General features: G+C 46.4%; 1 pseudogene across 1 annotated transcript; it reads right to left on the bottom strand.

Moving 5' to 3' along the window:
- Positions 1 to 11,393: 11,393 nt before the first annotated feature.
- Positions 11,394 to 12,895, bottom strand: LOC308630108 (PC4 and SFRS1-interacting protein-like; annotated as a pseudogene). The gene has a single exon. The product of its transcript is annotated as a PC4 and SFRS1-interacting protein-like (transcript).
- Positions 12,896 to 15,239: the final 2,344 nt, after the last annotated feature.

Here is a 15,239-nt window from a genome sequence, read left to right on the forward strand (position 1 = left end):
TTAATGTGACCCCTTAGGGTACAGAAACATCTGTAGCTATATCAGTCTCAGATAGCTATATCAGTCTCAGAAACACTTCTGTTTTGGTCATTCACTTTTCTCTTGATGTCATGTTAACTCGGTGCCCCTTGGTTGGAGGCTGGCTTGATTTGTTTGTTGAAGTATTATATTCTTTTGTATGTTCAATGCAGTCTTTTCCAGTTTTTTGGACCACAGTAAGAAATATATTTTGCTTCATCCAAAGTAACACAACTTCACAAAACAATACTTATTCTTCCTACTTTGGGTTTCAACTTTGGGTTGAAACCTGCAATTTGAGAAACACTGTAAAATGAGGCCATTGAGCCTTCTGTGGTTCATTTCTGGCCCACTGCATCCAAGTTCATCCCAAAAGGCTTGCAAGATCCTTCAGTACAGGATGGTGGTTATTTTTCTCAGGACTCAGTCGATGGTGGTGTTTCCAATGGATAATGGTTGAATTAGGTGACTTAATCTCTCAGGTTTGAATTCCTTGTACTTCCCAGATTGGTTTGAATCATATGAGAAAAAAGTTGTTTAGATGGGTACTCTCTGTTTGTGAATTAAGATTTCCGGAGGATTTGACTTCCTCTAGTCAAAATTCCAACCAGCTTGAATCCCTTTTTTGCTTTTGATCTCTCTCATGTGAACGGAGAATTCTTTCTCATATTCATCTCTCCTGTTCATTCATAAACAACTTTCAGGAGAGAGGTTGAGCCTTGGCCACTTCACACGCCAAGAGCCATTGCAGTAAGAAGTACTCAACAGCCAAACAGATAGGATGACTTGGCCAGCAAAGTGATTCAGTGATACATATATATATATATATATATACATATATATATATATATATATATATATATACTTTTTCAGATTCTTTTCCATTATAGGTTATTACAAGATATTGAGTATAGTTCTCTATGCTACACAGTAGGTCCCTGTTGTTTACCTGTTTTATATAGAGTACTGGGTATATTTTAATCCCAAACTCCTAATTTATCTATCCTCCCCCTGACCCCAGCTATCCCCTTTGGTAACCATAAGTTTGTTTCCTATGTCTGTGAGTCTCTCTCTCTGTTTTACAAATAAGTTCATCTGTATCATTGCTTTAGATTCCACAGATAAGTGATATCATATGATATTTGTCTTTGTCTGACTTACTTTACTTAATATGACAATCTCTAGATCCATCCATGTTGCTGCAAATGGCATTATTTGATTCTTTTTAATGGCTGAATAATATTCCATTGTATGTATATTATTTTTATGTTTTTTTTTTTTTTTTGCGGTACGTGGGCCTCTCACTGCTGTGGCCTCTCCCGCTCCGGACGCGAAGGCCCAGCGGCCATGGCTCTCCGGCCCAACTGCTCCGCAGCACGCGGGATCCTCCCGGACCGGGGCACTAACCTGCATCCCCTGCATCGGCAGGCAGACTCCCAACCACTGCGCCACCAGGGAAGCCCTATTTTTATGTTTTTTAATGGAAGGATAATGCATGCACAGAAAAGCACACTGAAATATACAGCTTGCTGAATTTTCACAAGAACATTGCAGAAAGGGAAGAGAAAGGGTACAAGGTATCACAGACTCTTCTATAACTCAGCTCAGAAATAATCATCACACTTCCATTGTCATGTCTAGGCTAGAACTTGGGACATGACCCACCTATAAGTGGAGGGGAGAACTGGATGTGGGTAAGATTATGAATTTCTACAGCAATGAACACAAATCTGGCAAAGTCATCTTTTTTTCCCACTGAGTTTTCTTGGGTGTATCAATTTCTCTCCTTTCCTCCAGTTTTGGAGGCTAGCTCAAACCATCCTAACCCAATATAGAGAAGAGGAGAGATGTTGCCTTCTTTACGTTCATTCCAATTATAAATCCTGAAGCACTTGATTGATTTGATTTTGGCTAAATATCACTAAATGACAGCAAAATCACCTTGACTACAATTTGAGGTTCAATTTGAAACAAAATGGTAGCTAATAAACATTCTACTAGGCATATCTTCTGCAACAGCTTGCAATAAATTTTGCATATGGTCAGAGGCTCTAAGGGCTCATGATTACACCAAAAGAGGTGCGCAATTTAGAAAATCACTGATGACACCAGGAAAAATGTAAAAATAATTACAGATCCTTTGATATTAATGCACATTGTCATAATGACTGCCATTACTGGCTCTGGGGCCACATTCCATATAATGAGCCTTTTTTGGGACTGAGTATTGCATAGAGGTGTTAGAGATACCGTTTCTGTTAATGAATGTGTAGTTCTAAGCTGTGACAATGGCAACACTGTATTCTTCTGTGAGCAAATTCTGCTGAATTCACAGACAGGTGACATTGTGTGGGCACTAATGTATGTGGAGCTCTCTGTTGTAAGAAGTCTGCTATTATCTTTAACACAGTAACACTGAAGGTGCCCTGGACTTACCAGGGGGTGCTGTTAGCTAAGACCAGACTTAACCCTTTGCGGTCTGCTTTCACTATGGGTGATTTCCAACCTTAGAAACTCCCATTCTTGTTTTCGATTCTATTTTATTTTTTACTGTGTTCACGCTCTCCTCCTTTCCTTGTGTGTTTCTGTAACGACCCCCTTTTGCATCCAAATTCTTCTTTATTTGAAAATGCATATTTTGCCCATTGGAGGAAATTGTTGACTTCGTCTACATCCATAGAGTCTGAGGGAGATGCATTCTTGTGCTTTGCCTGCATCTCCCATCCCATCCCCCAGCCTCCAAGGGCTCCAAGTGGCAGGATCATTTCTCCCAAAACAGTGCATTCTTTAAGGCATGGTGACTGCTCTGGGCAGAAAAGGGACATTAAACATCACCACTGACTGGACTTGGACACAGTTTGCTGGCCCCACAGAGGGGCCTGGGAGGCAGGAGAAACGCAGAAATGGTTCTCGGTGGCCTGATCACATGTGGCACACAAGTGAGACACTTTCCGTGCACAGAGGGGAGAAGGCAGGTGCAAAGGCCCTGAGGCACAGTTGTGCTCAGTGAGCCAGAGGACCGGCAAGGGAGCTGGTGTGAGTGAGGGACAAGGTAGGGCGGCAGAGCATATCAGAAAGGAGGTGGGGAGGGTGGGGTGAGGGGCTCTGCAGACAGCTGTGCGAGTTTTATTCTGAGTGAGTTGAGGGTCGCTTCGGGTGCTGACCCGAGGAAGTCATCATCTGACTACGTTCACGGGTTCATTCTGATGGCAGAGACGAGAGGATGCCAAAGAGGACCAAGGAGGAGACGGCGCCCAGGTGAGAGGTCGTGACCATACTGGTGAAACGTGACATGACTCGGCCCAGACTGGCCAAGGTGGACAAGGTGCTCAGACAGCGGTCGAACAGCCTGCACGTGGTGTAGGACAGAAGGAGTGGAGACAGACGTGGGGTGGGATTTTGGGCCTGAAGGACAGTGAGAATGGGGGGCAAGGAGAGGGCTGGAGGGGTGGAGTGGGCAAGGGGCTGGGTGTTCTCCAGATGCCTGTTGGTCACCGCAGTGGAAGAGTAGAGTCTGGAGCCCACGAGAGGACGGTTCTCCAGAGAGAAACTTGATGCCCATGGCACAGAGATGGCTTTCGAGTTCACAGGCAGAATAAGGTTACCATTGGGGGTGGGGGAGGTGTGGACGAGACAGTAGAGAGGTCAAGGCCTGAGCTTGGGGGCCTCCAGCATGAGGAGGCCAGGGCGCTGAGAAAGACCCGTTAAGGGGGAGACTGGGACAATGGGGCGAGCAGGTCGGTGTTTTGGGTGGTTGTCCATGACAACGAAGATAAGGCCTACAGATGACGGCTGGTCCCAGCAAAGGGGAGGCCGCTGTTGAGCCCGATTTTGCATAAAGAAAACCCGTCAGTACACTTTAGCTGTGGCTCCGGCTCCTACCTTAGCCTCGGGGGGCTTGTGGGCCCAGGTCTGGCTGACCACGGGGATCCCTTCCTCTGGCCTCGGTGACAGTGCAGAGTGGAGCACACGGCCCAGACTGGCTGGTTGGACCGCTCTCTGGTCATTTCCTCCTGGAGCTGTCAGGACAGACAGGCCCTTCCCCTGGGGTTGCTAAGCATTGGGGTGCAGGTCCCGACCTCTAGCAGACGTCCTGCCTGTCGGGGGGACTCCCTCCTTCTGAGATGGAGAGAGACAGGTCCCTGACAAGAGCATCTGGAGCAGCTCTGGATGCAGCTCTGCCTGAAGCCCGCTGCATCCTTGGACTCAGTGTCACTTCCCAGCCAGTAACCTCTGTTTTAAGCTCACTGGAATCGGCCTCTGTCCCTTGCATCCAAGGGGATTTCTCTGATGCCCGCTCCTTAGTGGTGGGAGACAGTGTGAGGGAGGGTGTGCTGCAGAGCCCCTGGCCAGGCAGAGGCCGACCAGACGGGTCTCTGAGCCCCTGGGCAAAGACACACAGTCCTCGCGGGGCAGGCCTCTGAATGAAGCCTTCCTAAGCAACCCCTGGATTCAGGGCTACTCTCAGCTGCCTGGAATTGCGTGGTGGAGGCTGGGCTGGGCAGGACCAGACAAGGTCACCTCCCCCCTCTTCCCGTGGCAGCCTCTGACGCAGGTCTGAAATCTGGGGCAGGTAGGGTTGCAACCAGAGAAGCTGGGTGAAGGCATCGGGTTCCACCTGTGACCCAGGAGGTGACGTCTTGCGGGGCACAGGGCTCGTACTGGTACTGGGAGTTCCCTGGGAGATTATGAAAGCCACGAGGGGAACTGCCACGAGCCTGGGGGCGGACAGGGCCAGCATCTGGGGAATGCAGATGAAGTAATGGGAGACCAGGGCACGGGAAGCAGTTGCTAAAACAAACTAGTTCTGCTGGCTGAGGTTTCTCTGGCTTGGAACTGTTTTTAAAGGGCCAGCCACACACACATTGTAGCGTTTTAAGGACACCGGGAGCAGAGTGTAGTCCATGGGTGCTGGCTTTCAGCTCTGAAGATCCAGTGCATCTTTCCAGTTCTTACCCTTCTTCCAGGTCTTGGTGCAGGTGGGTTGTTCAGTCCGTCTCATCGCTCTTCCCTACAAGGGCGGATGCCTGAGTCAGCCCTGGTCTTCTCCTCCGCACCCTGACCAGCTAAATGATGCTCCAGTGATAATCCCTGGTTACCTAGGCTGAAGTCAGGACGTCGGAGAGACCTGCGATATCTGTGCACCCAAGGTCTCGGTCTAAGTCCTGTACATCGAAACTCATTGCCTCCTTGCTTGCTCCTATTTCAGGATTTCTTATGTCCTTGGAGAAGACTTATCTTTCACACCAACCCTTTCATCATCTAACGATGCTGAGCCTTCCTTCCAATAGTATACTTTACTCCCATCGTGGAATATGAAGGAGACCGAGTCAACAAACCTCATTAAACGTAGTGCCAGGGCTTCCCTGGTGGCGCAAGTGGTTGAGAGTCAGCCTGCCGATGCAGGGGACACGGGTTCGTGCCCCGGTCCGGGAAGATCCCGTGTGCCGTGGAGCGGCTGGACCCGTGAGCCATGGCCGCAGAGCCTGCGCGTCCGGAGCCTGTGCTCCGCAACGGGAGAGGCCACAACAGTGAGAGGCCCGCGTACCGCAAAAAAAAAAAAACAAAACAAAACAAAACGTAGTGCCACCCATTTGGAATCTGTAGCATTTGACAGATGCTGAAATGAAATCTACTTGTTGCTCAGACAGTGCATGTTACCAGACTAAACACATTTGCAGGAAGGGTGAATTTAAAGTGTTTAAGAGAAAAACTGTCTCAAACAACCTCAAGCACTTTAAAGCATCATATTGCACTCAAACAATGGTTGCCAGGTCCACATAAACCGTCTGGATTCACACAAGCAGGTTTTTGAGCATTTCTGGAGGCTGCGGGCTTTCAGCCTACTGTTTATTTTCTGCAATAAAACTACCTAAATACCCTATCATTCGCCCTGATCGCTAATTTCCTTTGACCTTTTCCCACAGTTGTTCTGAAAAAGAAAGTTTGACTTTAAGACTTTACCCTCCAATAAGGTATATATATTCTTGGTGCCATAATTGGGTGCTGCTTTCTAAACCAGATAAAGAAAATGTTTTCTAAAAAGTCTTTCCACACTTCCTGTAGTTGGGACATGAAGTGCAGGAGAGGAAGGTCCTGAGGTTCGGAAGTCCATAGGTCTTTTTTTTTTTTTCTGGAAGAGTGGTTTTTATTCTCCCAGGTCTGGTGCTTTTAGATTCCCACCCTGATCCTGGGAAGGTGAGCAGAACCCGGCCTTCGGTGTGTTGGTTAAGGAAGTGCCAGCTGCTGTAACAGAAAAATCCCCGCATGGTAGCTGCCTTACGTGCCGCAAGTCTGTGTCCTGATCTCAGGACGGTCCAAGGCTGGCACTTCCGGTTGGGCAGCTCTCCTCCATGATGTGACTGGAAGCAGCAGCTCCTCTCGTCTGTGACTCCACCAGGTTCAGTGTGTGGCTCTCAAGACAGTTCCCAGCGTCCGATCATTCCAGTGGCTGGAAGAGAAGAGCACATGGAGGGTCACAGGTGATTTGTGATCCAGACCTGGGATTGGGGTGGATCAATTCTGCTCATTTTCAACTGACCAGAGCAGGACAGATGCTGGACCATGGCCACATCACCCTGCGAAGAGGCTGGGGAGTGCAGTTTAGCTGTGTGCCGGTCTGAACATGTAATAACAGTGTCGGCCTTCTGTGGCCACAATCAAGAAGTTTTTGACTCTGGCAGTGGCCAGACTCTCCCTCCAAAGGATGTGGGATACTTGCTAAGGTGGGCCTCAAGAGAGGGCATTAAATTAATTTCCTTTGTTTGCTACTGAGTTTTGCTTATCTCATAGTCTTCTAGATTAGAATTAAACATCTTAAAATCTCCGTCTATAATAACATAGGAAAAAAAAAAAACAGCCAAAAAGGAGAGAGTCTATAGCAAAAGAAGTCTACCTGACCTTGTTTTTTTTGTAAATCATCTGAAAATTAGAGGCTCTGCATCAACATGGTCTGAGGCAAACAAGATGGAGATCTCTCTCTCACTCTCTCTGTCTCTACCTCTGTCTGTGAGATCTGGGTATCATTTATCACTGAGTACCTGTTTCAGGACGTCAAGCCTTACTCAGACCCCCAGCTTCTTTACCCCCGCAGGTGAGTCAACTCCCACCTTCGGCCAGGTGTGGGAAAAGTTCTCCAGCCCATCACGTAGCAGCTGCGAAGTTTGGGCAACTTATTTAACCTCCTTAGGTTAAATTATTCTGTAAATTATTTTCCTCGGTCCCTTATTCTGTGAAGATGGGGTTAATAGTTCCCATCTCATGGGACGCTGTAAGGGTTATGGCAGATTTTGAAGGAGAAGTCACCTACCCCAGTGCCTGCCGTCCTGGACAATCCATCACCAGCAGCTTCCTTCCTGCCTGTCTCAGGCGGGAAGAGGTAAACCACAAGGGCCTCTGTCAGGACGGTGGAGCACCTCTCCTTCCCCGCCCTCCACGCCTCCCCAAGACCTAATCGCAGCAAGAGTTCCTTCCATTCAGGCAGAAATCAGAGGGTCTGGGCACGAGGAGGGAGTAGGAACCAGACAAAGGCGCAATTACCCCCACATGACTGCCTATCAAGAATTCTGGCTGGAGAAAGGCTCTCCTGCAGTTGTTTTTGTGTGTGTGGTACGCGGGCCTCTCACTGCTGTGGCCTCTCCCGTTGCGGAGCACAGGCTCTGGACGTGCAGGCCCAGTGGCCGTGGCTCACGGGCCCAGCAGCCCCGCGGCATGTGGGATCCTCCCAGACCGGGGCACGAACCCGTGTCCCCTGCATCGGCAGGCGGACTCTCAACCACTGCGCCACCAGGGAAGCCCTGCAGTTTGTTTTTGTTAATTCTGCTCCAAGAACCCAAGAGGGAAGGCCTTCGGTCCACAGGACCGCCGCGATCTCATTGTCCCAGTGTAATTCAACTTAGTCAACCTCTGGCATTTTCTATGCTCCATCTCTTCTCTCACGTATTTCCTTGATTTATCACACACACACACACACCCCCTCCAAGAAAAATCTCACCTCTAAATGGAGGGTGGGTGGTACGCTATGTTTCTCATGTAAGGCCTGAGTACATGATGGAGGAAGATGAAAATCACTCCCTCTGCAACCCTGCTCTCCCCAACTAAGTTTATGAGAATCAGTTATAATCCTTAAATCTTCTAATTCTTACATAGGCTTATTTCTTACTTAGCTCTGGTATCCCACTTTGAGCCAGTCAGAGGAAGAAAACCTCTGCATCCGTGATACCTCACCACTATGCTCCCACAAGGATGATATCCTGGGATAAATCAGCAAAAGCCTTGGCTGTTTCCGTAGTAATCCTAAAGATCAACAGAAGAAATTGCTTGAAGTGGATGGATAAAATTCTTAGAATAATCCTGCCCAAGCCTCTAGAATTCTTTTATGATGCCTTTATATATCTCAGCCTTCCACCTGGGACGATTCCAAAGTGTCACCAAAACGAATGTGCCGTGCAGTTGGGAAGGAGCATGGTGGCTGCAAAAGGGGTTAGACTTGAAGACATCTTTTGGAAGAGTATTGAGAGAAAAAGTCCCATTGATGCTAACTGGAATTCTGGGGAAAGGTTTTAGGTGAGCTTCAGTGGGGTGCAGATACAGTCACTTTTCTCACTCTGTTGAAAGTGTCAGGGAAAGAAAAATCACCCCGTTGGCCAGGTCAGCGTCCACCCGGCTAGAACTTTGTCCAGTGGGCTGAACTGGAGTGGGGCCTGGGGCCAGCAGGCTACAGTGAAAGGTGTGGTCTGGCAGGCGGGCTGAGGCTGGGTTGCAAAGTCTCTGGCAGTTGGCACTGTGGACTGGTAGTGGGTGGGAGAATTGTGCAGGATGGGATGTGTTCACTGCAAAGAATCAAGACCAGAGAAGGAAGCTTGGTCGATGCTTGAGAAGCGCGTGAGCTCAAGGCAGGGACGAGAGCTGTAGATAAATCTCCCGAGTCTTATTTCCAAACAGAAATCTTCCTTCCATAGTCTCCCTTCTCGTGGTCCAGAATATCCCAGAACTTGATAGTAATGTGACGAAAAGAAACTAGATGTGGAGGATACTTCCGATTGACCACCAAGTTCTGTTCTCCTCATTATCCATTAAAAAAGGCACATACTTTTAAAATTGAGGTATAATTAACATACAGTAAACTGCAAATCCTAAAAGTGTACAAGTCACTAATTTTGGCATATGTCTACAGCCATGAAAACATCACCACAATCAAGACAGAGAATATACCTATGACTCCAAAAAGTTTCCTTGTATCCCTTTGCAATTCCCCCATCTCTGTCCTTCTCTGCCTTATCCCCTTTTCCCCAGGTAACCTCTAATCTGCTTTTTGTTACAATATATTAATTTGCATTTTCTAGAAGTTTATATAAATGGAATCATATAGTATACATTCTTTTTAGTCTGCCTTCTTTCACTCAGTGAAATTATTTTGTTTGTGTATTTCAAGAGTTCATTCATTTTTATTGGTAAGCAGTATTTCATCAGACAGGTATTATACAATTTGTTTATTCACTCAACTTTTGCTGGACATTTGGTTGTTTCCAGGTTTTAGATATTACAAATAAAGCTGCAATGAATATTCATGTGTGAGTCTGTGTATGGACATATGCTTTCTTTTTTGTTGGGTAAATATCTAGGGATAGAAAGGATGGGTCATACCGTAGGTATACATCTAACTTTCTAAGAAAATGACAAACTGTTTTCACTTGATTGTACCATTTTAGAGTCATATGCTAGCAATGTATGAGAGTTCTAGTTCCTCCATATCTTCACTGATAATCGATAACATCTATTTTTGCAATTTTAGGCATTCTAACAGATGTGTTGTGGTATCTTGCATGTCCCTAATGACTAATGACTAATGATGTTGAGCATGTTTTCATGTCCTCATTTGCCATCTGTCCATATTCTTTAGTGCCTATTCAAATATTTTGTTCACTATCTTTGAGTTGTTGGTTTTCTAATTATTGTGTTGAGAGTCTTTATATATTCATGATGCAAGACATTTATCAGATATGTGCCCTGCAAATATCATGTAACTTGTCTTTAATCCTCTTTAACAACGGATGTGCATCCATTCTGCAGCCTCTCTTGTTGCTGGGTATGGCCACGTGACTGAGTTGTTACTTGTGGAATGTGAGTAGAAGTGAAGTGTGCTACTTCTGGGTTCAGTCCTTAAAATAATGTGTGTGCTTCTCTGGACTCTTTTTTATGATCAGCTTTGATCACGCTGGTGAGAACAGTGCCCTAGGAATCAGAATGACCTGGCGCAGCAGGATCACTCTCCTTTGCACTGTTGCACGGTGGAGAAATGAACTTCTTTTTTTTTTTGAAATTTTTATTTATTTAGTTTTGGCTGGGTTGGGTCTTCGTTGCTGTGTGCAGGCTTTCTCTAGTTGCGGCGAGCTGGGGCTACGCTTCATTGCGGTATGCGGGCTTCTCATTGTGGTGGCTTCTCTTGCTGCAGAGCACAGACTCTAGGTGCGTGGGCTCAGTAGTTGTGGTGCACGGGCTTCTCATTGTCGTGGCTTCTCTTGTTGTGGAGCACAGGCTCCAGGCACCCGGGCTTCAGTAGTTGTGGCACGTGGACTCATAAGTTGTGGCTCATGGGCTCTAAAGCGCAGGCTCCGTAGTTGTGGTGCACGGGCTTAGTTGCTCTGTGGCATGTGGATCTTCCCGGACCAGGGCTCGAACCCATGTCCCCTGCATTGGCAGGCAGATTCTTAAGCACTGCACCACCAGGGAAGTCCCGAGAAATGAACTTCTATCTGCTTTAAAAAAAAATTTATTTATTTAAACAAAACTTTATTTTAAAATTTTGGTTACAGTTTCATTTTTGTTTTCTTAACAAGTCTACTGTTTAATCTCTCAGGATTAAAAAACTATTATTAATCTTCTAAAGAACTGAACAACAAAGGAATGTCAAGGGGAAGGGCACAACTGCCCCATTCTCTGGGGGTATAGTAGCTACTTCAGTTTAACACCTAGCTTCAAAACAAAATGAATTTTTATATTTTCTAAATGAAATAAGGTACAACCATCATCTTCATCTGAGCTTATTATAACTTTCAAACACAAAGCTTCATTTTAAGCTTGGTGTAAAAAACATTTAACAGGAATGATGGCTGACCTTAGTATGTAGTGTGTATCTTACAGGAAATGGTTTTTTTTTTTTTTTTTTTTTTTTTTTTTGCGGTATGCGGGCCTCCCACTGGTGTGGCCTCTCCCGTTGCGGAGCACAGGCTCCGGACGTGCAGGCTCAGCGGCCACGACCCACAGGCCCAGCCACTCCGCGGCATGTGGGATCCTCCCGGACCGGGGCACGAACCCGTGTCCCCTGCATCGGCAGGCGGACTCTCAGCCACTGCGCCACCAGGGAAGCCCAGGAAATGTTTTTTAACAATCATAACACAGTAATAATGCCACTAATGAAGTCCTCAATTTAGAATCTGGAACATTCTTCCATCAAGGGGTGGGAGGGGGCAATTCAGTCCAATGAGTCTGTCTCAAGATCTTCATCTCTTGTTTGCTCCACTTATATTCTCTTTTCAGTAACTGGATTAATGCTTTGAGCCCAAAATGAGATTATTTTTTATTACTATAGATTACATGTTGTTTGGTGCTCAGTTTCCATTTGTTCCTCTTGCTTGCGTTTTCTATCTGCTGCTTCTTTCTCATGTTGGCCTTTCAGCATATTCCTTCTATGAGCAGTCTGAAAGTTTCTTCCACTTTTTCTCTTCTTTTCACCTTCTTGATCATCTCCTTCCTCTTCAGAATCAGAGGTTGATGTAAGCCCTGTTTTAGCTAAATTTTTCCTTTTTGATTCAACTTCTTTTTTCCCCTTTTTTTTTATCTGGCTCTTTTCTTGGCTTACCTTCTTCCTTCTGGCCCTCTTCATCCTTTTTTTAAGCTGCCTTTTAGGTTGTTTTTCCTCTTGCCCCTTTTTCTTACCTTTGTCTTCTTCAGTTACCATGTCACTCTCCGAAGGACAGGGCTGTTTTACCATTTGGGGTCTGCCTCTTGGTTTTGGAATCTTGACTGTAGCTGCAGGTCGTCCTCTCTTAGGACTCACTTTTAGATTAACAGATGCTATGGCTGTAGTCACTATGCCTGACTCCTCGGTTTCTACTTGTTTTTCTGCCTTTCTCCTTCTCCCTCTTCTGGCAGCTTTTAGAGTGGTTATGTCAACTGCTTTAGTCACATCCTTGCTGGCGTCTTCTTCATGGTCAGTATCTTACTTTGAAACACTAGTTTCTTTTTCTTCAACTTCAACATCAGGTGATGCATTTGATTGTTTAGTTGATGCCTGTTGACTTGAAAATTTCACTTTCGGATTGTTATCTATCTCCCATAAACCTTCATTAAAGCCTTTTCATTTATTTGGTTTGCTGTACTTTTCCTTTATTTTATGAGTAAGGAAATATGTCCTTTGGGCCTAAAAAAGCAGTCTCATGAGTTCCAAAAAAGAAAATGGGTAGTTTGTTTGTGGGTGGTTTTACAGCTCCATCAGGAGCTTCATCTACCTGCTGGGGCCGCGGGCGCTGGGGCTGCGGTGGCGGGCCGGCCGCCTCTGCCCGCGTCCACGCAAGCCACCTGTGCCACAAGCTGCCGCAGAGGCGTCTCAACGGCTCCGAATAGCAACCGCCGTCGCCGCTGCCGCCGCCGTCGCTGCACTGCACCCTATCTGCTTTTAAACCACTGAAATTTGGGGTTTCTTTATTAGCCCTTAGCAGCTTAGCTCTTACCCTAACTAGTACACCAAGAGAGTCTCCCTCCCTTCTTTCTATCCTTCCTCGCTTCTTTGAGCACATTCCAACAGAAGTTTAGGTTGGCTGGTCTGAAAATGAATTCATTTTCTTAGATAAGAGAATTAAAATTTCTTGAGCAGCCCATAAGGTGCCGTGCTATGTATCTGGCCTAAAAAGAGGAATAAAATCCAATTCTTATACTTGAGAATACTTGAGAAACTGATGGTCCAATGAAAGTCTTTTGATTTAGTTTTGTCTCTAGCCAGTCTGGAATTATAGAGCTGTTCAGCGGTTTAGGGACAAGATTTTGCTGAGCTTCGACGAAGCCAGAAAAGTGCAGAAATTTGGTGGCAAATTGGTGTTTTTCTCTTGATATTCTGCAGAAAATCACATTAAGATGAAACTGAACTTTGCCCCCTCTGCCTGACAAATGAGAAGAAGGTATTCATGTCTCTGTATCTGCAGCCCTGTACTTGATCCAAGTCTCCCCACAGTAACTGAAATCGTGTTGTTGCCATTTATTTGGGTTCTTACGATGGGCCATACACTCTTTTATTTATTTATTTATTTTTTGTGGTACATGGGCCTCTCACTGTTGTGGCCTCTCCCATTGCGGAGCACAGGCTCTGGACGCGCAGGCTCAGCGGCCATGGCTCACGGGCCCAGCCGCTCCACGGCATGTGGGATCATCCCGGACCGGGGCTCGAACCTGCGTCCCCTGCATCGGCAGGCAGACCCTCAACCATTGCGCCACCAGGGAAGCCCAGGCCATACACTCTTGATGTACTTCAGCCACTTCTCTCAAGAACCTAACTGATGTTTACAGATGAGGAAATAGATTCAGAGAGGATAACTAACTTCTCTGTCACCATGGAGACAGTGGGCGATGGAAGCAAGTTTGAAACCCATCCTGGTACCCAAAAGCCAGGGCCCCTCCTGAAAGCTCTGTTGCCTTCCATGGGAGCAGCTTTGCACTTAGATTATTCAGAGTACTGCTTCGGGCTTTTGCTTTTCACGGGAGAAATAACCTCACAGACTCTGGGTCTGCTCCCACTGCCTCCTCGGCCCCAGGCTGGAGACCAGCCTCTGTTACTCAGAAGAACTTACGAAACTCCGTAGTTCTTTATATTCAAGCATCAGCACGTCTGACTTTTGTTTTCAATGCAGAACCTGCCCTGTTTTCCCAGAACAAAAATCCAGATTCATTCTGAAAACGAAATGACGGTTGGTCCTTGGAAAACAACCCAGATCCCAGGTCCCCACTTTAGCACAATCCCAAGTCAAGGTTTTCTGGTTGGGTGCTTCCAAGCCCTGTCACACTGATAAGGGCTTTCAGACATACCAAAGCAGGGGAAAATGAAAGAGACCCTTTCTTTCTCTTGTTGTTCCAGATCAGATAACATTGCCTGATTAGTTCCTCCACCACGAATTCACACCGCATGTACCCACACGCCAGCCCTCTGCTCACAGGCCATCAGCTGTATTGCTTCCTGCACAATAATTCACATTTTGCCTCCTGCTTTTCCTTCTCCACCTCTGTTTCCGGCTCCTCCCCCTGAAGTAGCAAAGTGCCTGCAAAGAAAATGTGTCAACAGGTGAAATTTATAGGAGTTTCTTGGCCCACACAGAAATGTGAACCACAGGTATCCCCAAAGGAGAGATTTTCTTACCCAGACACTTACCCTCTTGAATATGCCCCAATTCTATTCACATGTGGGTTCTCTAGAGACACCGGTTATCTTTTGGATGGAATCAGAGTGTGGAGCTCCCGTTTGGGAAGAGAGGCTTTGATGAAGGCCAGTTGGGATTATTTAGTTGCGGTTACAGAAAAGCCCAACGCAAACGGACTTAGTCCAAACGGGAATGTATTGACTCAAAAGCTGAAAGAGGATGCTACCTACAGACAGGGCTCAATTCAGGGCTCAGGCTTACCGTTGGCACCTGCCAACTTTTAAAAACTTTATTCCTTTGTTCTGCCTTCCACTGCGTTGACTTTAGCCTTGGGTTTTCTGGGTACCAGAAAGGGCCCTGCTAGCCCACCCATTCTCTTATGTTTTAGGTTAAAGGTTATGAGTGAGAGTCTCTTCCCCAGAAGGTGCAGTGAAAATGTCATTGCATTTCATTGACTCTGACTAGGTCACATATGATCCACGCAGATCAAAGGATGGGGAAGTGAGATATGCCGATGGCTTAGGCCTTGGTTACAAGCACCACTCCTGGGGCTCGGTGTGGAGTCCGCTTTAATGGGACTGCATGGAAATCGAGTACAGTCACCAGGAGGACTCCGGCACTGTTCCCTGCAGTGTGTGTTGCCTTATAAGAAACGGTGCATAAGCGTCACATAATGTTTTGTGTCCACTGCATAAGCCAGCTCCATACCTTGAAAATAGCCAGCATCTGCTTACGTAAAATAAGAATTTACACCCAAAGCCAAGCTAATTGGAGAAAGGTTACTTACTGATTTAAATTCCAGGAGTCAGGCTAGTT

This window comes from Mesoplodon bidens, assembly GCF_964165515.1.
Source record: "Mesoplodon bidens genome assembly, chromosome: 16".
Taxonomy (NCBI): domain Eukaryota; kingdom Metazoa; phylum Chordata; class Mammalia; order Artiodactyla; family Ziphiidae; genus Mesoplodon; species Mesoplodon bidens.